Source organism: Eptesicus fuscus, chromosome 4 (genome assembly GCF_027574615.1).
Source record: "Eptesicus fuscus isolate TK198812 chromosome 4, DD_ASM_mEF_20220401, whole genome shotgun sequence".
NCBI lineage: Eukaryota > Metazoa > Chordata > Mammalia > Chiroptera > Vespertilionidae > Eptesicus > Eptesicus fuscus.
This window is the reverse complement of record NC_072476.1, coordinates 56238552-56246621: the sequence shown is the minus strand read 5'-3', so window position 1 is coordinate 56246621 and position 8070 is coordinate 56238552.

Sequence of the window (8070 nt, the reverse complement as noted above, 5' to 3'; positions counted from 1 at the left end):
GTCTCATTTATTTATTTATTGGTTTTACAGAGAGGTATGGGGTGGGGGGGGAGAGAGGAGGGGAGAATTTGTCATTCCAGTTATTTTTTAAGTTATATATATATATATATATATATATATATATATATATATATATGGAACAACTGGAACAACAAATTATATATATTGATTTCAGAGAGGAATGGAGAGGAAGAGAGAGAGAGAAACATCAATGATGAGAGAATCATTGATTGGTTGCCTCCTTACATGCCCCACACTGGGGATTTAGCTTGCAACCTGGGCATATGCCCTGACCAGGAGTAGAACCATGACCTCCTGGTTCATAGGTCAACGCTCAACCACTGAGCCATGCCAGCCAGGCTGTTCCACTTATTTTTTATGCAGTCGCAGGTTGATTTTTGTATGTGTCTTGACAGGAGATTGAACCCACAACCTTGGCATATTGAGATGATGTTCTAACCAACTGAGCTACCTGGCCAGGGCCTTTCATGATCTCTTTAAACATGTGAAGAAAGAAACTTGATACAATATTGTTTTCATTTATCCTTGATGAAACATTTGGGTTTCAACTCTTGAACATATTTTTTGAAACAGATATCTTTAAAAAAATATTTTTATTGATATCAGAGAGGAATGGAGAGAAAGAGAGAGATAGAAACATCAATGATGAGAGAGAATCACTGATCAGCTACATCCTGCATGCCCCCCATTGGAGATAAAGCCCGCAACCTGTGCATGTGCCTTGACCGGGAATCAAACCCTGACCCTGAACATTTTATAAATTGGATCTGATTTCTCAATTATAAAAAGGCCACCCATACCAATTTAGTACTTTTCAATACATTTCTTTATTACATAAACTTGGCTTTTTATGTAGCTTGCATAAATCACTTAGTGTGTTTCAGTCTGTCCCTATTTTAAAAGGGAATAAGATCCTCTTCCTGCATCTTGATACTGTTATACTTCTTTTGAAGACACATCATTGTCTGTAGTGTCCAATAAAGTTCCATGCTAGTCAGACTTTAGAAAAGCTGAAGTTTGAATGAAGCTGTAAGGAATAGACAGGGCTTCACTGGCCTGTTGGGTAGGGTTAAAGGCACTCTTCAAGGGGGTAGCACAGTCAGAGAGCTGTAAAGTACATGGAGACGGGGAAACGGGAGTCCATCTGGAAGGAAGGAACCAAGTAGTTGGATTTGAGACCGAAAAGTTGGTTGGAATGTGTTGGGGCTTAAATATCTGGATAAAGAATTGATAGACACTTGGGAGTATTTGACCATTTGTGAGATGGAAATGACATGGTGAAGTCGGTGCTTTAACACAGTTTTGAGAACTATGTATGAAATGTGTTTAGTGCAAACTTCAGGCCAACTTGACAAGGACGTAAAATGGAACCGTGTGGAATGGAAAGAAAGGGACACATGTAGCAGCTTTCATAAGAATTGGATGTTTTCCATGTCGGTCGTACCAGTTTGCAATCCCACCAACCATGCACAAAGGATCCCTTTTTTCTACATTCTCACTAACACTTGTTATTTGTTGGGATTTTGATAATAGCAAATCTAACAGGTGTGAGGTGATAGCTGACTGGTTTTGATCTGCATTTCCCTGATGATTGGCAGTGCTGAACATCTTTTCATATGTAATTGAAGCATCCATCTTATATAAAAACTGCTGTTTGAAATTTTAACCCTGCTATTTGGCTTCTGTAATGCTTGCTTGCTTAAATAATAAGGAAAATAAGACTACTCCCACTTCAGAGAGGCCATTAAACCTTCCCCGGACGAAGTTATCAGTGCTGGCACCAGGCCAGGCCTTTGGTTGAGGTCTCAAGGCCCTAGCACATAGGGGCTCTTTAAGAACTTGCAAAGGGGGCCGGAAACACCCCATATTTGGGAGACAAAGAAGGTAAAAACATATAAATAGGGAAAGTTCCTCCATGTTGGGGCCCAGAATTTGAGAGACATTTTCCTCTGGACCCGTGCGTAATAAATGTAACTCCATCTCTCTAAGTATTGCTTGGTTCTCCTCCGGTTTTCTGTAACATAATTATTGTCCATCTGTATATCTTCTTTGGAAAAATATAGATTTAGGTCCTTTTCCCATTTTTAGTTGGATTATTTGGGGGTTTTTGAGGTTTTTTTAAAAAATATACTTTAGATATTTACCCCTTATCAGATATGTCATTTGCAAATATCTTCTCCCACTTAGTGGGTTGCCTTTTGGTTTTGTTGATGATTTCTTTCACTGTAGAAACACTTTTTAGTTTGATACAATACTATTTGTTCATTTTGGCTTTTGTTGCCCTTGCATGGGGAGACATACCCAGAAAATATTGCTAAAACTAATGTCAAAAAGTTTATAATCTGTGTTTTCTTTTAGGATTTTTTATCGTTTCTAGACTTACATTTAGGTCTTTAACCCATTGAGTTTATTTTTGTGTATAAAATAGTACAAGTATGTAAAAAACTGGTAGTTTCATTTCTTTGCATCTAGCTTTCTAATTTTTCCAGCACCATTTAATCAAGAGAGACTGTCTTTCCTCAAGATATATTCTTGTCTCCTTTGTCATAGATTAATTGACTGTATAAGTGTGGGTTTATTTCTGTGCTCTCTTTTCCCTTGATCTATATTTTAGTGCCAATACCATACTGTTTTACTATAGCTTTGTAGTAAAGTTTAACATTAGGGAGCATGATACCTTCAAATTTATTCTATTATTTAAAAAAGTAATCTTGGAAGAGTGATTCTTTTTGTTTTTGGAGAGTAGAAGTGTGTGTGTTGGGAGAGGGCAGGAAGGAAGGGCTTACGGTTGCAGGGAATTAGAAAGATTTTATTTTAAAACAAAATTTGTGATTGTCTACCAAAGACAAATGGAAAATACTAGTATAGAAAATCATGCTACCTTGGGTCACTTGAAGGTAGGACAGGAGAAAAATTTTTGGCATTTCCAACAATAATTATGAAATTAACTGACCAAGCGCCTTTTACACCTGTAGTTTTGATGAGCTGCAGTGAAAATGTCACAAAGTAAACTACAACATGACTTGCTGTTGTTCCAATGCTCATAAAAAATTGTCTCTGACAATTCCAATCCCTCTTAACAGGCCCCAGGGTTATACTTCTCCAGGGTCGGTATGATGATTTAGCTTTAAAATGCATGTTGTACTTAAAGATGCATTCAGTACCTTTTTGCCTACAGGAGTAAAGATTTAAACAAATTATTACTCATTTACAGTTTTGGTACTTAACAGTAATCCTCAGGTAAATCTCAGAGTTCTAAGTATGTACTTTGTAAAATATATAGCTTAAATGCATTGAGTAAATCTATGCTTAGTGCTTATTTCTTATTTTTATTCAAGTCGTTTGTTTTGTTTCACATGAGTACAGAGCAATGCTAAATTTGGGTAAGTTTAAAGTAAATTTGTGATATTTAAATTTTTTATTATAAATTATACTTTAATTTGAGCTTTAATGTTGACTCTCATCATAAGCAACTATAACAAACATACTTGTTTTCATTGCTTCTGTTTTTTTATCAATATAACAGGTAGTATGGACATTTTACTTAACCTGGAGAGTTATATTAACTTTTATGTCAGATGCCAAAGATCTGTATTTAGTGAACTTTGTGAGTGTCCCTCCCACGTCCCCCGTGGTTCAGGGTTCAGGGTTCGGGCTCTGGAGGAGGCCACATGCAAATGAAAGAGACTAGAAAATATTAATTTGGAAATATTGGGGGCCAGGCAGGAGCCCAGCTCAAGAGGAAGGACTCCGCTTTGCTCTGGCCTTGCTATCCCTTTTATTCAGGTTTTGGGATACACCCATAGCCCTTAGGCAGGCAATTCCAATAATAGCCAATCAGCAAGGATTTACATAAAACTAAAGGTGGAAGTTGCTTCAGCTACCATTGTCTCAACTAAACAGTGGGTGCTTGGCTCTGACCTTTCAGAGCTTCAAGGTTGACCAGCCTTCCGGGTTCCTTGTCCACTCCTCTCTGCTAGTGAAGACAATGGGCGGCTTCCAACAAACTTTGGTTAAGGTAGAAAGGGAAGCAGCATTAATTGGTTGCCTACCAAATAACCACTTTATGAAAATATCTTCTTTTACAGATGCTGTTGGATGAAGGTAGATAACTTGTCCAAATCACAGCATTAATGGTCTACACCAACATTAATTTTTCTTTTATTAAAAATTTCAAGTATATAAAAAAATAGAAATAACAGGATAACTCTTATGTACCCATTGCTCACTTTAAAAAATTGTCTTGACCAATTTTATTTCATCTACCCTCCTTCCCACTTTTCCTCTCTCCCTGTTTTATTTAGAAGCAAATCTAAATACTTAAATCTAAAAGCAAACAATTATTAAATCACCCACAATACTATTCAAACACTTTCAAATTATAATTCCTTAGTGTTATTAAATATGAGGGGCTCAATTTTCTCTGCCTCATTTTCACTATGTTTGAGTTATGATTGAAATAAGGTTGAAATTGGTTCATGCAATTATTCTATTTTAACCTAGAGTTTCCTTTCTTCTACCTCTTTCATTCACTTTATTTTTGGGGCAATTTTATTGTTGAAATAACAGGATTCTTTGGTAGACTATTCCATAGTCTGATTGCACCCTTCTTATGTTATTTAAGATGTTATGCTGTCCCTGTATGTTCTATAAAGTGACTATTCAATTTAGAGGCTTGATAAAGTAGGGGTTCTAGATTTTAAAAGATTCATTTATAGGTGATTTTGAATACTTATATCAAGAAGGACCCATTGTGTGCTTTCTCTCTCTCTCTCTCTCTTTTTTTTTTTTTTTGCAGTCATTATTTTATCATGGGTTAAAAAATCACGACATCATAATTCTGCTACTCTTTACTTACTAGCTGCAACAATTTTATGACAGAAAAATTTCCCTCAACTGTTTTGTTTCTCTGAGGTACAGTTCATATAGAAATTCCAGATTAATGTTTGATAGTTTTCCTTTATCCAGTTTTTTTTAAATGGAGTTAATTATATATAGCATCTTCCTTGAATAACCAAGGGGTTGTTTTTAAAAAGCATTTTAAGCTTATGGATTTAAAAGTACTTGAGTTAGATTTCCATTAAAAAAATTTAGTAATATTAATAGAATCATTGTTAGATAAATGGTAGAATACTATGCAAACTTTCTGTACATTGCTTATTCACTTAGGTATATGCACCAGGGATTAATCCATAGTTATATATACTAGTTATTACTTATTACTTTAACAAATATGTATATTTCATTGTATGGATGTGAAATAATTTATTGAAATTCCTATTAATGGCTACTCTCAGCCATTTGTTGTTGTAAAGTATAGTGGTTCAATTGACAGATATTTGCATATATCTTTTCATTGTTTTCCATGGTATCTTTAGGAAGTTTTCTAGGAGAGAGATTGCTATACCAGAGGTTAGAGAGTTTACGATTTTGTTAGTTATTACAAAATTCCCTTTCCTATGGGGATACCATTTTGCATTCCCTCCAGCAATGTCTGAGTGCCCCTTTGTCCTAAGCATTATCAAGAAAATCTATGTAACTTCTGGATTTTTTTCAGTTGCAGTATTATCATCTTCAAGTTAGTCCAAATGAAAAGCCAATACTTTTTTGACTAATCTATAGTGTCTTCTCTTACACTGAATTTATATTGTTTGTAATATAAAAGTAGTTCTTGCTGTGAAAACGAGTGTGTACTTCTTTATTTATTCCCAGACATTATTACAGTCTCTGCTAAAGTAAACATGGGACTCTTCTACTGACCTTTTTTTTTTTTTTAATGTATTTCAGCACCATACCTGACTGTGATAATTAAAGTGTTCTAAAGACCATTTCTCAGGTGTCTCTGACCAGTTCAATGTCTGCAGTCTGCCTGTTGGGCTCCTATGTAAATGTTCTCTTCTGATCAGAGTGACACTTTTGACTAAATTGCTTTGTGGGAGACTTCATTTTTCTGCTATGTTTACAACACTGCTTCAGACAAAGAAAGCTTAGATAACTTTATAAAAAACCAGGAAGAACACTTTTTTTTTTTTTTTTAAAGGGCAAGACTAAACAGTGTTGGATTTCTCAGCTCTTTGAGTCACTAATATAATTTCTGATCATGATATATACTGCTTTCATTTATTGTCCTGAATTTCAATTTTTTGCCTCAAGCTAGTTATTTTTCCTTAAAGTGAATCATTGATTTGCTCTCCCTCAAGCTGAATTTCAGACTCACAACCTCCTGCAGCGATAGGCTGTGGTGACTATAGAATCAGTCAGGGAGTGAAGGCTGTTTTGAACTGTACATGCAACACAGACCTCTCTTTTCCAAATCATAGAAATACCCCAGACTCCCTTTAACAGAAAGCAAACAAAAGCAATAGTTCATGAACATACTTATACAGTGGGGTGTAGAAACACAGTGGCAGCCACTTAGGTATTTTAGATTTAGGTGCATTCCTTTTTAATAGAAATACAAATAAGCCCAGCTTCCCAAAATTTAGGTACTGCCTTCGATTTCATGAGAAGTTTTTGCAGAGGAACATGCTTTTATATTATCAAGGGATACATAAATGACTTTAATTTCTACTGATTCAGTATGAAACCGAGTATACATGTTAACTCCATTAAGTTCAATTCAACCAATATTTACAGTTGCTAAATGCAAGAGGAGTTATGGGAGGTGTTATGAAGAATACAGAGATAAATAAGTCATGATCTCTGAGTTCAAGAATAGCACCCCGACCTCCCTTTTCCCAAATTAACACAGTATCTCCTGTTGGTCTTTCAAAATCCTTTTACAACATGTCCTTTGCAGTTCCGATAGGATGATTGTGGGGATTGTGTTGGAAACATTAAATGCCACTTCATTCCTGTATCTCTAAAATGGGGCTACAGTATTTTGATCTATTTGAAACACATTTAATTTAGATTTTTTTTGGCTAAGCTATTCTCAAAATATGTCTAGACATATTTTGTCCAGATAGACAAATGAAAATGTTACTGCTAGCAGCATGAAGTAGGGAACACTGGTTGCTAAATCCATTTCTGGGTTAAACATCATGTTAAATGTTCTTAATATATGGGGGGAAACAGAATAGAAGGGTAGTATCATGAATTAGTGCCAAGTGTTAGAATGTGGTTGACCCAGTGAGGTGGGACATCAGGAAGGAAAACAAGATTTGGATGCAAGTTATAGGATCTCCTCCTCTAGGGAGAACATAAAACACCAAGAATTTCCATAGTTTTTATCTTGAAAAATGAAAGTAGTGTAATAAACTTTTTTTGATGTCTTTATTGGTAAGCCAGTTTCTCTGCCTGACATAAGGTTTTTCCATGTGAAATAATCTGAGAAAGAAAATATACAATGTAGATGAAATTTCTGCTAGAGGAGAAGGGGAAGTATAATAAAAATCTGCTACTTCTGACCCCAGGGAATTATGGGGACAAAGTGAGCTGAGGTAAGAGAAACATCTGTCTGTGATGTGTGAGTCCCAATGTCCTCCCTCTAAATAAAATCCTAGAATAAAAAGTACTTCAGATGTCAGAGGGCCACATTGAAACTGGAGAGACTTTGCCTCCTCTTTCCAATTGGGATTATGTAGGGACAACTGGTAGTAACTGTGGTCTGGATTGACCCAGTCTGTCAGCTTGAGAACAGATACTGTAGTCGGGTAGAGAAGACCTACTAAGCACTCATGAGGTACCCTTGGCTGTCTTTGGTTATGAGGCATACACTTCCCTTTTATCAGAATGTCCTCCTTACAACTTTCCAAACAAGTCTCTTGTGCTCCCCAACAAGGCACCAGAGTTCCTTCCTTGTGCCATCCTGGGGGACATGGGGGAGAATACTAAAGGTAGTGAGAGTTTGTGGGCATGCTATGGATCAGAGCCCAGATGACTCTACAGTGCATGCTGTCGGGCAGACTGTCTGTAGGAACTTGTGATGAACAAACGTGAAGAGAGACAGAATGTTTGCAGTTTCAGTGAGAGTACCAAGGTGGGACCCACTCAGACATAAGATCTCACTGAGGCCCACCAGGAACCCACATATTACCCAAGGATGGA